The 14,257-nt window shown below is 44.4% G+C and overlaps 1 long non-coding RNA gene across 2 annotated transcripts in view; it reads left to right on the top strand.

Annotated features, from left to right (window-relative positions):
- The first annotated feature begins 9,825 nt into the window (after window positions 1–9,825).
- The window catches only part of LOC121233203, a 38,960-nt gene continuing 34,528 nt past the window's right edge, over window positions 9,826–14,257 (top strand). For both annotated transcript variants that reach the window (XR_005932115.1, XR_005932114.1), the window contains exon 1: window positions 9,826–10,221. This is a non-coding gene — a long non-coding RNA (uncharacterized LOC121233203). The remainder of the gene's footprint in view (window positions 10,222–14,257) is intronic.

The raw sequence follows: 14,257 nt of genomic DNA, 5'->3' as shown, positions 1-14,257 counted from the left end.
ATAGAGATAGACCAGCATGATCTCACTAAACTGAAGTCCAAAGAGAACAGCAAAGTCTTCAATTTCAGGGCCATGCTGTGAAATAAATAGGTAGCATTGCACAACCTCAGGAAAGATGAGACTTGCTGAGGAGGCGCTATCTCAGCAGCCAAGTGTCCACTGTCACTCAGCCCCTCCAGGCATCACTGTGTCCCCCTGAACATCAGCCACTTCAACCAGACCACCGTCATCTCCCATTTCAACACCCTGTGGTCTCACTGCACCCTCCGGAGGTCCTGCATTAATCTCTGTTGTCCCCTCAGTGAGGCCTGTACTTAGGGGTGGTTCAATGGCTGGAGAAAAGCATACCATTCCTGCTCTTGGGAACTGGTGCAGACTGGAATTTAGACATTTACAAACAAAAAATTGTCTAGAGAAATATCTCAAAAGTGTTCCTGAGATTGTTGAGATGACCTGGGAGGTACCATGAAAAGCAGTAACAAGGAAAAAAAAAAAAAAGACAAGAGGTTATTTTGTCTTGATACAAGTATAGGCATGAAAAAAAATTCTAAGTAATAACGACTGAGACTTGGATAGCAAAAGAGAAAGGTCTTATTTTAATCGAAGCACAGTCCATTTAATCAGAACCAGTGTATCTGTGATAGGCAAGTGAATAGTGGCTACATGACCTTACCAGCATTGCTGGAGACCACAAACTGCTTGTCAGCCAAATGAAAAACAAGCGTTAGCTGTAATTATGGAAAGCTTATAGGGAAAGTTACTATGTTTGGTCACACCAACTGGGGTTTGGTTGAGAAAAAAGCATAAGTTGAGTTTAATTTAATTATACTAATCAGATAATTTTGGAGATGTTTGCAAGGGGACAGAGGTGGTTGTTAGTGCCTCTTGCACACAGGGTTATGCCCAATTACTGCCTGCAGAAAGGTGCAAAGTTAGTAGAAGGGGGCATAAGCATAATTGTAACGTGGCATAATACCAGTGTTTTTATTGAGGGTGTGCTTTCTATCAGCCAGCACAGTTCATTCCTCCCCTCAAGCTTGTGGTGGTTTTGTTTGGTCCATGGGGTGTTGTTGGGGCCAGATGGAAAGGCTCGGCGAGTGTTTGTTAGGGGACAGGTGGCAGCACCAAAAAGGTAAAGAGAAACTCGAATTTTCCAATTTGTCTTTTGTGGGGCATCACATGCCAAAATGCAGCCTCTGGGGTGCCTAATGCGCTCATGGCTTTTTCTACCACGCTCCACCGAGGCCGTGAATCTCCACAGCCTCATCTTGTGTGCCAGGGGATTTTCACCCTTCCCGCTCAAAACTGCGAGTCCGCTAACTGTGCGCTGTTGATTTAACGCCCCCCCCAAAACCTACACAGGTGCGGCCACTCGGGCTGAGCACAGACACACCAACAATATACCCCCCCACACGCACACACACACACAACCCTGCAGGCAGGCGGGGGGGTGAAGTGCCCTGTGGTAGCAGCTCGGGGTCTGCCCGCCGCGACGGTTGGGGCGGTTGAGGTCTCCCCGCGCCAGGCCCCGCCCGGCGAGCGGCGGGTGTCGGGTGTCGGCCCCGGAGCGGTGGGGCCGGCCGGGGCTGCCGGGCCTGGCCCGCCTGCGTGCGGCTCCTGACAGCCTCGCAGCCCCTCCGCCTCTTCCCCGCCCGCCGTGCCCTGCCGCCGCCGTTGCGGGTGACTGCTTGGCCTCCGTTATCTGTGAAGGGAGGAGATGGCCAAGCCCTTGCGAAAGCCGTTCAGGAGGAGTCAGGTCAACTTGAAAGAACGAATGAAAGAGAGAAACAAGAAATGGACGGGGCTGGGGAAAGCCTATGACCCCTCATCTACGAGTCCCATCGGCCCAAGCAAGATGCTTTGGTTGCCTGTGTCACAGTTTGTCCAGCACTCGTTCTTCTTAATTTCCCACGTGTAATGACAGACGGTTCTCTTGCAGCCAGCGGCCCTGTGCGACTGAAGGACATCCAAGCCAACAACAGAGCTCTAGCTCTGGCTTTGCAGGAGGAGAAGCTCAAAGTGAGAGAAGCCCGAGCTGCCTTTCTGTGTTTAAAGGGAGAGAATCAATGCCTGAAGTTTCAGATCATTTATTTACAAACACTGCTTCAATCACAGCAAGTGCCGGCACCTGCTGAGGTATTTTGAACACCACTTTTGTCTTGCAGTAGTGGGGAGTGTCAGAATTGGCTCCAGATAAGCCTGAGGTCTCTTTCTGAACTTCAATGACTCCTGACAAGTCAGTTAGCTACACAGGAGAAGTCTTGTTGGGTTTCCCCCAGTTCTAGTCATTAATACTTCCTATTTTTTTCTTCTCCTGCTTCTGTAGGGAGAGTCAGTGCTGTCCTTTTAATGGACAGTCTGTGACACCTGATTTACATGTAGTTCCGTTTTCTCATAACATGATTGTGAGATACGTATACGTGGAGCTGAAAATAACTACACCAACATGGTTCGCACTGTACGTCCATTAGGCAAGTGTGTCAGCCTTGTTCGGGCTCCCATCTTCAGAAGCTGCTTGGAAATTACTGTAGTCAGTTGCTGGGCCAGAAAGATCAAGGGGTTTGTGATGTGGTGGCATCCCACCTTCCCGTCTTTGGTCTGGACCTTTTCTTCTGTCTGCCAGGGAGGCTTCTGTTTTCTGAGTTTTCCCCTCCAAGTACCTCCGTTGCTTTCTTCCTCCAGAAATCCACACAATTCGCCTGTGGAGGTGAAGGAGAGGGCTGGCTCTAAGCGTGGCAGAATTTGGGTTTCTCTTCTCTTCTGCTGCCAGTCATCTGAAGCCTTGCTCTCCTGGGGACTATTAGTCTTGTTTCAGCTGCTTAATCACAGTGAAACCCTTCTTGTTGGCAGAATGCAGGAATGTTTCCTTCAGTGCCTGTGATGATTCCTGTTGTCACCGGACAAGAGCAGTGTGTGTAAGTAGCTCTGGTTAATTTGTCACTTCTCTTATAGTTTTCTTACAGTGAAGGGCATTGGGGGGGAGGTGGATGTAATGCAACAGAAATAATTCCTTGTCCTGAAAGCGGTGTATTTTTCTCCTCCCTAGGGGAGCTCCACAACGTATCCTGGAACATGAAGAAATCCATGAGAGTGAAACAAAGGCCACAGCAGATGACAGTAAGCCAGCTGGCTGCTTTTCGGAGGACCACTGTGAATCTGCCAGAGCCGATGCCGTAAAGGAAACAGACCCAAAGTGTGGTAAGGAAATCTACTGGGCATTGCTCCCTGCTGAAGTAAGGCGGAGGACTGTGTGCCTATAACTGCATCATGAATATTCCTTTGTAGTAATGGTGAGATAATACAAGAGAACAGAGAAATTCCGTGTAGTGGTAGCTGTGGTTGTGCTAGCTGTGGTGGGGAGCAGACTTGATTATCAGCAAAGGCTAAAGGTTTTGAGTGAAGATGCCTGGCAGAATGGGGAACGAATTTGAAAGGTCTGACTCTTGTATCCCTGCCTCCTAGTCACCTGATCTACTGAACAGCTGTCTAGAGAAATCTGCTTTTCTGTGCTCTGTTAGTGTTTATCATGAGCTACTTTTTCAAAGCTCCATGTTTGAAAAAGTTAATTGGAGAATAGGTATGAGCCACAGCTCAAATTTCCTGTAGTCCTGCTGTTAGGACTCATGTTTTCCTGTGAGGAGAATACCCAAACCGTAGCCTATTTCAGGATGCTCTCTGGAGACTATTCACCCAAGCTTATCTTGGTGACCACACACTAGATCTTGCAAATCTTTTTAGAAAACTGCAGTTGGTCTGACTGATGGATTCAGAGAGTAAGCAAATCTTCCCTGGGTTGTTAGTCAGTAGTTCACTAGAACTCTTTATTCTGAGTTGATTTTTAGTTATTTATTTTATTTTATTTGTTCGTTTGCCTTGTTAACGTAGTGCCAGAGCTGGAGGCTGTTTCTTCAGATGAACAGTGTGGATTATCTGGAATGTGTTCCACAAAAGTATGTCCATCAGGCAGTGCTATTCAGAGATAAGGGCTCATGCAGTGTGTCCTTAGAGTTTTGCCCTTCCAGAGACACCTCATTCAGCAAGAGCCTTTTCCAAACAGGAGGAAGTTAGACTTGGGGAAAGCCTAGAAAAACATAATGTTGAAAACACAAATCTCAGTATTTCTCAACAAAATGACAGCATGGGAGAACTGGAGCTGGTGTTGAGGCAGGTAGATTCTGCAGCTGCTCAACTGAATTCAGACAATGTATCTGACTTGAGGGAAGTTGTATGTAAAAGGTTCTTGAGTAAGGAGGGAGCAGTATCAGGAGAAAAAGCTGGAAGGTGCTGGAGAAACCTCTGGACCAAGCCTAGCACAAGTGAAGACTTTTCAAGGAAAGCCAAAGGTGCTGGCTAAGTCCTGTCATGGTAAGGGCCACACTTCTCAGAAAGGACGTCAGGTGACAGCTTTTTGATGGAACAAGGTGACTGACCCTGCTACCAGGGGGGCTGACACAGAAGGTGTATCTGAGTCCTGACCACAAGTTGGGCAATGTTGATAAGGATTCAGATGATGGCCTCCACATGCCTCATCACCATAAATCACCCAGGAAGAGAAGCTCAGTGGCCAGAATGCGTGCATGGGGAGAGCGTGCAAGACCTGGACCTGAGAAGTGTCTGGCAGAGCCTAAGCAAGAACTCCAGAATGAAAGAGAGGTGGAGCATCCTACACCAAGGGCAAAGCTAGTTGGTAAGGGGAGTTTGGAAAGGGTCCTGATCAATTTCTGTACTACTTAGACTGTTTTAGGGAAGCAGACTGTTTCAACCTAGCTTCTCTTACAAATGCATGTGAAAAGGTGCTGGAAACCCGATATGATAGTGTCATTTATCCAACCGCTTGTTTTGTCAGCAAACAGGTAACTGAAGCTGGATACTGTTTGAAAAACTGCTTAAAACCAAACTATACTGTGTCGTTTGTGCCTCACAAAGTTCTAAGGGTGAAGGGAAACAGGAAATCAGAGCTACTAACAAAGAGCATGTTGCCAGAGAAAGCTGGACATTCTTTTTTTAATAGCATGTCAAGGCTTGAAGACGGTCAGCTTAAGTATTTCAAACTTTTTTTTGAATAGAGAGATGAATGACATAGGTACAGCTGGCAGCTGCTTAATGTTTACTAGTTCATTTGTATATATTGTGCCTTAAGATCCATGTTTTCATGAAGTGTTGGGTGTATAATGAACTAACCTGCCTTGAAACACTTTGAACAGGGGAATCTTTTGAGCCTTCTCGTCGATGTCCTCAGAATGTTACCAGCACGGCATGCTCCCGCCTCAGCACTGGGATAGCAGTTGTTCACCCAGCACGTGAAAGGCCACCACCTCTGAAATGCAGGCAACATGATTCTGGGAACCATGTATGTGTCCTACTTCACAGCTTAATGCAGTGAAGCACTGTGGCCTTTCTTAAAAGGCAGGATATGGTGGGGGTTGTTTTGGGCCAGGATGGCCTTTGGAGAAGGGTCTGACATTAGTAGTACAGAACAGTTCAAAGCAGGATCTAATGTAGTGGTTGGGATTTGAACTGTTTTGAATAGAGGAGGGAGTGGGAGATGAAATGGAATCCAAACTTAGTTTTGCTGCATTATTTTTGCAGGAATCTTAGAGGAGATGCATTTGCAGATGAGTATTGTCTGACAGCTCCAATTTTCCAGCAGAAAAAAAGAAGAATCTCTTGAAATAAAGGAGAAATGTTTTAGTTATCAGTGAGTTTTCCTGTCATTCTTAACACCTAGGCAGTTCATGATGCGTGAGAACATCTTCTACAAATACAGTCACATCTGGGCATCTGATTCTAGGGACACAGGCAAAAGGTTCTCTTGTTTTCTTTAGTCCATGGAGTGACTTGCTTTTAAGGAGGTGGCTGTGTAAGGCATAAGGTGACTTTGTAACAGAGGTGATTCTATTCAAACTCTTGAGAGTTCGTTATTTCTTATTTTAGAAATGTCCCATACAATGACGGTTGAACATTAGAGGTTCACTTTGCTATCGTGTTTGAAGTAGGACTTCAGCTGATGTGGGTGGATTTGGAGTGCCTAGGGTCACTTGATGCTGAATGTTTGTGTCTCTTCAGGTCTACTTTACGCCAGGGTTAGTGTTTTATATTGATGCTTGTAGTAAATGCATTAGGAAGTACAATGGAGATCGGGGAACTGGTTGGCAGCCCTTGCATGGCTTCAGGGGTTTCTTTAAGTGTCCTCTGCCAGGTACTAGAGTCCAGTCTCGGCACAGTGCCAGCCAGTGCACTCTTTTCCTCCCCTGTTTTATCTGTATAAGCACCTGTGTTAGCCAGTCTGTCAGCTCTGGTTTGACTGCTCAGCTGGAGCTGAAAACCATCCAGATCAGTTGGCACAGCTACAAATGTAGCTTGAGAAATAGAAACCAGGTTCTGCCTTGGTTTGGTGCCTGTCTGGCTTGCTGTGAAGACTGTGAGAGGTGCTCTGCTTTGGGGCATGGGAAGGGGGATATCTGTTGGCAGCAGAGAGCTTCCCTGCTTTGCTCTCACGGCCTTGATGCATTTGTCCCTGATAGAACATAACCTCAAACAACCAAGGAAGAGCCCTCTGTTTGTGAACTGACACTCTCAGTACTGCAGTAAGTGGTGTGTTAGGGGAACCTCTGAAAACTGTTAAACGATTTTAAGGCTGTGTAGTACTGCCTGTTTTTTATTTGCCTGTTTATCTGCCACTTTCTGAAGTGGCTGCTTCTGTTGTGAGGACATGAAGAAGGCAAGTGCATCTCAGGTTTATGGTGGCAGAGGACAAGTGTACAGCTTCTGTCTCTATTGGAGAGGTTCCCAGCCTCACCTGTCCCATGTGAAGATACATGAGACTTCTCCCCTTCTCTAGTTTGTAAACAGCAGTCACTCTTATGCTTGCTTTGTCTGTGATGGTCTCAGCAGTTCAGGTGGAGGCAATGCCTGCTGAAGGTTTTCTGGTGTTCTGCCATAATACAGTGTTACAGCTGTTGACCTAAAGCTTACAGGCTTGCCATGGGAGTCAGTAATTCCAGTGGGGAGTGTAAACTTGATGTTGCTGTCCCCTTCTGTAGTCTCAGAAGGATATAAGCAGGGTGAGGTCTTCCCTCCAGGTGCTTTTTGTCACCTTAGCACCCCTGCAGCCTGCAGTGACTGTTTTCTGAGGCTAGAAAGCTAGCTTTGTATGAAGCCTGCCTGAAGCATAGGAAGGCTTCTGAACCTGAGTGTGCTGCTGCTTCTCACTTCTGTATTGGCATGCCTAGGGCTTGTCAAGAAAGCAAGGCTGGGTTTTCCCTGGAAACTGCTGCATGACCTCTAGCAAACGTAAGTATATTTATCATACACTTTCTCTGCCTTAGGTGATGGAGCCCCAGACTAATTCTTAATGAATAACAGCTTATCCTTCCATGTTTTTTGGAGTGCCTCTCTAACACTGGGCAGATGGAGCCCTACCCTTTAGAGGGTTTTCTTCCAGTGTGCCAAAAATAACTTGTATACCAGTAGATGATGGTAGGTAAGTTCAAACTCCAAAGGGAGAGGATATTGCTTCTGTTCGTTGGGTACTGTTACAAAGGGGCATTTAGTGGGCAAAATATGCACCTAGCAAAGACTATGTGTTTTCAGAGGAGAATTCAAAACCTCTGAGCAGATAAAACTGAGTTGCTTGAGGTGTTAAGGTTGCGAGGGGTTAGTACAATTTGTGACAAGGTATGAATGTTATGTGGGATCTTCCCTGCTCTTCCAGTAGAATTGCTGGCTGGGTGCTGCTTGGGCTAAGTGGACCTATCCCACGGAGTTGGTACGCTTTGTGAATAGTTCTTGGGGCTACCGAAAGGGGAAGTAACTGACCTTTTGCAGATTGTGTGCTCAGTTATGACATAGCAGCACAACCTCTCTGCCCAGAAACATTGAGATGCCCCATCCCTGGAAACATTCAAGGTCAGGTTGGACAGGACTCTTAGCAATCTGATCTAGTTGAAAATGTCCCTGCTCACTGCAAGGGGGTTTGGACTAGATGACCTTTAAAGGTCCCTTCCAACCCAAACCATTTTATGATTCTGTGAACTATATGGTGAAGGCAGACCTAGCGAAGTAGAAGTCCAAAGTAATTCGGGTTTAGTTATACTTAAGTTAAACCTCTTCTGTACCAGTATAAATTATTGATTTGACAAATATGGAATTGGTCAGCTGTTGAAGCATTTGCTAAATCACGTATGGTACTGTGACTTCATTGTCCAATATCCTGAAAACTTCCAATTTTAAAACTGGGGAAACAGTGCATCTCTTTGAAACTGAAAAGGGAGACACTTGGTATGCTTTTTTAAGATACCAACTCTCACAGGCTCTGAAGCTAAACAGGTACATCCAGCCAGTTGCAAGATGATTGTAGTATCCAACCTAGCTCTAAAACAGTTCTGTCTGTATTTTAGTAATACATCCAGGTGTTGATCAGTCTTGTTACACATTGAGTCCTGAGCTAATTCTAACATGGGCATTTTGAATGTCATTTTTGTCACTGAGAGTCCTTCCAGTTAGTTTCTGACATGTTCTTACTGAATAGTCCCCTGATTTAACACCCCACAATCCTCCCACAAATTTGTCTTTGTCACAACACTGGCTTTTTTCAGCCTGGTACCTCCTAAGCTTTACCTGTGGAGCATCTGCAAGTATCAGCCACCAAGAATGAAATGTATGTTTTGTTTTTCATGAGAGTGGTTTATGAATTTTAACTAGAAAATATCAAGTGATGAGGTTTTTTTGGCCCACCTTCATTTCTGTAGAGTTAGAGTTACATCTGGGATGTCATAGAAGTAGGAATATGTATGTATGTGTATTCAATTTCGTGCTGTATGATGCTTTATGCAGTAGTCGTCTCTGTCCTGGGAGAGTTAAGCATGTATCAGTGAAGAGCAGGATATGAGGCACATCAGAAGTACATCAAAACCTCATCCTGTTGAAGCCACTTAGATACAAGTCTAATAGGCCAAAGACATTCTCAAAGATATTTTGGGTTCTTATGTCCTGCATAAACCAGATTGATGTAGCATGAAGTATCTAGCCAGGCACTTTTCTTCATATACTGGTTTTGAGACTGCAATTTTCATGTGGAATGTTTGTCAGGCTCCCAATAAGGCAAGTTTTACTTACATTGGGATAGGACTTGATAGAAGATCCATGAAATTGGTTTTTTGGAAGTTGTTCCTCTTCTCTCACCTGAATATTTCTTCAAAAACTCTATTAAAAAAGATAAAACTTCAAAGTTTAAACTCTTCACCCCCTCATTTCATTATACCATTTTCTAGTAAAATAGAATGGGGGGGGGGGAGCTTTTTCAGCCTGATACTTCATTAGCTAAACTGCCTGAATAGTCTTCTTATTTCCAAATGTGCAGTTTACCATGTTCTGAGGGATTTTGCACTGTAGCTAATAAAACTTTACATGCATACTGTAACTGGTCATGAAAAACATCTTCAGACATCAAATGCAATATAAGTAATCGCTTTAATAAAATAAAATTTCTGTATCTTTTGTGTAATATATTTGCAAAGCTGAAAGTTTTTAGAAGTGCTAGTGATTGAACAGGGAAGTTTCTTGAAACACTAACTTGTGAGAAACAGAACTGCATCTCTATCAATAAAACAGACACACTGTTTGCAAGAAAGGCAGCCTCACTTGTCAATCACACTTGCTTAAATTTTGTGTAGAAAACCTTCTCCATTACACTGGCACATTTGTAGAATTTATTCTTAGTGTAGCTTGTGAAAAGTCACTGAAAAACGTTATGAATAATTTGAGACACACAATAACTACAGCTGCTTAAAAATGAACTAATGCTGTGTTGAGGATGTGGTTCAGGATGTGGTGTGGATAAGGGAAAGGCAGGAGAGATACTTTGAGAGAAGTGGAATAACTAGCATTTCCCTGTGCCAGGGAATAGTTGCTTTTTTGTTGTTTTAATTGCTAATTAAACCACGAGGAGGATCAAATTAAATGTTTACATTTTCTTGAATGCAAGATCTATGGCAAGAGGTACAGCTGGGAGTGAGTTCATGTCCAGCCCAGTTGTAGACACTGTCTTTTAAAAAGCCATGCTTGCTTGAATTCTCTTCAGTGAATGATGTAGTGAGCATTAAAGCTCTCTGAACAGGGGAAGCTATTGAGCCATCTGGTGGCTGTCTCTGGGATGTTTCCATCAGGGCTTACTCAGCACCTGGAGTAAACTTCTGGGAGTTGAAGGAGCAATAGATGAAGGTGAGCAGAGCTGTCCTCTTCCTTTGAGCTCTAAAGAGCCATGTATTGAAGGGTGGGCGTCTTTGTTTCATCTAATGGAGCACCATGAGTGTTCTTTTAGTGGCTGGTGTGTGTATTGGTGGATACTTAAATACAGGAAATAAGCTCTCACTTTTTTAAGAAGTGCTAATAATAGTAGAAAAGAGTCTAGGTAGCGATCAGCTTCTCTCTCCTGTCAGCGTCTACTTCAGTCCCTTACCTGTTGGCAAAGGAGGTCTTTCACATTTTCTCTGTTTGTATATTGCTTTGTGTTTCTGTTTTCTCTAGTGCTTTTGTCAAGTTTGGGAAAAGAAGGAAGACATGGACTTGCAAGGGCTGCTCTGCCCAGAGGTGCAAAGGGAAAATCTAAATGAGGGTGTTATTTCATGGTGGCTTCCATAGGTGTTTTAGTGGCCAGCGTGGAGGCAATTTTCTTGGCTGTCCTGGGTGTGAGGTACTGGGAATGTCCTGCTAAATTGTGAGCTTGCTGGCTTCCCAAGGCAAAGCACTAAAATTCACATAAAGCACTGAATTTCCCTGCAACCCTCCTAGGGGATTTGGGAAAAAACCTTTCTAACTCAGATGCTTGAAATTAACAGTAGTGAGAGCTGCTTAGTCCGTCGTGGATAGCTCTTGAGGGATGAATTAATTTCTTGCACCATGAGGTGTTTACACGATTTTGAAAACAGTTACGCTCCTGAGCAGTTCCTTTTAAGGTTTGTCATGTTTCCCCAACCTCAGGCTTTGTTTTTAACTGGTGAAGTTGTCTCATTGTTTTGGGTTTGGTTGGGGGTTTTTTTTGAGAATAGTCTGAGGTCTTTAGGGCAGGAGTGTTGTGGATAATGAATTATCTTTTTGTTTCGGTGTATGTCAACAGAGGCTGTCGCTTGTAGCACATGAGCATTAGGTGCTGTTGGGATCAATATGACCTGTGAACGGCTGCCCTGTGTATGCACACCTCATGAAGGTCTTGTTAATGGTATAGTTGCAGGTTTTTTTGCTATGTCAGGAGGTCATTGGTGGTTTGGGAGCACGTATTGCAATCCTTGCAGAAGATGCTGTATTTGAGGAGCTAGTGATCTTGAACAGACCATGTCTGCTCTGTTGCACCTCGTGTTTAAGGCTTGAGAAGTCTGTATGTTCTTAATACAATCTCTAATATCTTTGGGAAAGGTAAACTGCATGTGGATCAAGGAGTGGAATATAATGATCCTGACTGCTGTACATTGTGGAGTTGGTGGTCCACGTAACACTTAAGCTGAGCAGGCACAGGCCTGTGAAGTGGTCTTCAGGCTCAGTGTGCTGCACAGATTCCTTGGCTGCAGGATCAACTCAGCCAGCTCATTGCAACAGAGGAGCCTGCAGGCAGCTCCCACTTGGTAGCCGTGGTTATGCCACCTGCATGGCTTTGCTGTTATCTAAAAATACAGCAAGAAGTTATCCTGTGAACATCCTTTATGAATAGAGTTGTTTTCTTGTAAGAAAACTATCAGTTAGCTCAAATGACCAAAATGGAAGAATCTCTCCTATTGACAGGGTCTGTCCAGCATGCTGTGTGTGGATTGGAGGCCTGTTCAAAGCTACAGCACCATCTCAAGGCATGTAAGTTTATCTATAATATTCTCTCCTTATAGTGTTAGCGGTAGTAAATAACATTTTAAATGATAGTTACAGAGCCTGAGTGCCTCTCTTACTGGATTGTAATGGACTAGCACCTTCTGATGCAGAACAGAGGGTGTTTACCCCCTTGGCAAGTGATCCATATCTGGAGTCTTTTTTCAATATGGAATTAGGAGACTACAGTTAGACTTCTATAGTTTTAACTTGTGATCATACATGAAGTCTATTTTCAGTACCCTCCACAATGTATCAAAATAGAGCAGGTTCATACTGTTTTCATATTAAGAGCTTTCATTCTGTGGAATCCAGGGTGTCTCAATTTATCAGGAGGATTGTCCCTTACATCTGTTGTTTGTGTTGCAGCAGTCCTCTAACATCCATGAAAAATCTTCTTGAGGCAGAGAAGATTCGTCCTCAAAATTGGTTGCAGAGTGACAAATATTAGAAAAAAGCTATTGTGAGATGATGAGCAATTTGGTATGCACAAGGAGACTATAACCTATGTTCAAAACTTTCCACACCTCTTTGCACATAAGAATACCTTTACTGGTTTTAGACCATTTTTACTATTTTGCAGGTTTAGCCTTATTAGAAAACCCCATTGAGTACTGTAAGCTCATTTTGCATGTTGTATCAATATTTACTAAGCTTGAACTCGCCAGCTGTGGTACCTGCAGATAGCAAGCTCTGCAACTTTGCAGAAGCATTTACAAGAATTCATAGATTTTAAAACGGGGGTTTGGAAGGACTTCTTTAGCTACAATGCTTTAACAAATATTAGTGTCAAAACTGTAAGAAAGGTCAAATTTTTCTAACTGTATAGCAGTACTTAGTTACAGGTTCTTATCGTTCAAAGTGGAACTGTTACTTGCTGAATCATTTATTCAGATGGTTAGCATGAGTCTGTCTAACTGCTGAGGTTAAGGAGAAAAGTATTTGTGTTCTTAAATACACAAATGGAAAGAAAATGAACTGAAGATCTGAATGGGTCACAGAAACAAAAGCCTTTGCACCCACCCACAAGGCAGAGAAAGAAAATGGCAGCATGTGAACCTAAGGTTGCTTGTTTTGGTGGAGTTGTTGCTGTATCCAGTGAAGTACACGAGAGACTGCAGGTACTTAATGGCTTCCTCTACAAAAGGAGGAGAAGAAAATGTATTCTACAGCTACATTCAGAAACAGCAGATCTTGGAGAAGCTAAGATCAGAGGATCAAGGGCAATCAGCAATGGAGAATGCCATGACCTCTCCTCACAGTGGGGCCCCTTACAGCCCCCCACTACCAAAACCTTGACAACTACACCTAATATGGCTCGACTGTGGCAGGGTTTGCTACATCCTCGTTTCTCCGCAGAGAGCACTCTCCTGATAGATGAGAAATGTGTGGAGGTCTATAACCACTGGGCTCCTCAGAAAGCAAAATACAAGCCATCCATCTTGAAGAGTGTCAGGAATGGGAAAAACCAAAGACCTCATTCTCCAGCGAGGCTGCTCCAGGCTGGAGAGCCGTGCTGGGCAGAAGCCCTGAGTCAGCCACAGAGCAAGGGAATGGGATGGCTGGGAGCCCCTCTTTAGGTTAGCTCCTTTCTCTGAGCACTGGCTGTGTCAGTCCTCACTCTCAGACAACCAGTTTTCCTTCTGGAGTATGTAGGACAGGGCCTTGGACTCTATGCCAGGGCTCTGCACTCAAATGCTGAGCACCTAACCTGGGTACCCAGGGCCTGTGCAGGCCATTTGCTTCCCCTGGTCATCCTCCCAATAGTAAATATTGTACCAGAAGAGCCATGTACAGAGCAGAGGTGGGGGATCGACCGTGTCCCGACCTCCCTCTGGTGGAAATGTTCAGCTGAGCTGCTCTTACACATGTTCCAAGGCTGTGCTTCATCTCTGCATTTGCAGACTTTTAAATTTCTGATTTCTGTGTGTTGAATAATCCACAGATTAACCCAGAGTAATCCCCATCAACCTCATTGGGACATGGTGTATTACGGTAACCAGATAATATTTTCCCCAGAGCTCCATGACAAGAACAGTCCTGGAATCAGCTGTGGGGTGAATTGAAGCAAAGCCCATATTGTAGGAAGGAGCAGCTGGCCTTAACATTTCGGTGTTTGGGGCACACATGGCTTGAACAGCTTTCAGTGAATTGTTGTAGAGGTTTGTAACAGAAATGACTGGTGTGGACACAGTAAAAAAAGGAAACGTGCAGTGAGAGGAGGAAAGCTGACCTTGTGCTTGCAGTTGTGACAAATTAAAGGTGGCACCTTTCAAACATGCAGCAGCTATTGGTCTCGTATTCCATGCCCTCTATGGTCCTGTCTTTAGTTGGTGATCAGATTTCTCTCCTTTGGGTGGGAGTGACTGGTGAGTGGCAGTCAGGAGTGCTGTGCTCTCTCATC

This window comes from Aquila chrysaetos, chromosome 3, assembly GCF_900496995.4.
Source record: "Aquila chrysaetos chrysaetos chromosome 3, bAquChr1.4, whole genome shotgun sequence".
NCBI lineage: Eukaryota > Metazoa > Chordata > Aves > Accipitriformes > Accipitridae > Aquila > Aquila chrysaetos.
This window is presented reverse-complemented; position numbering and strand designations above follow the sequence as displayed.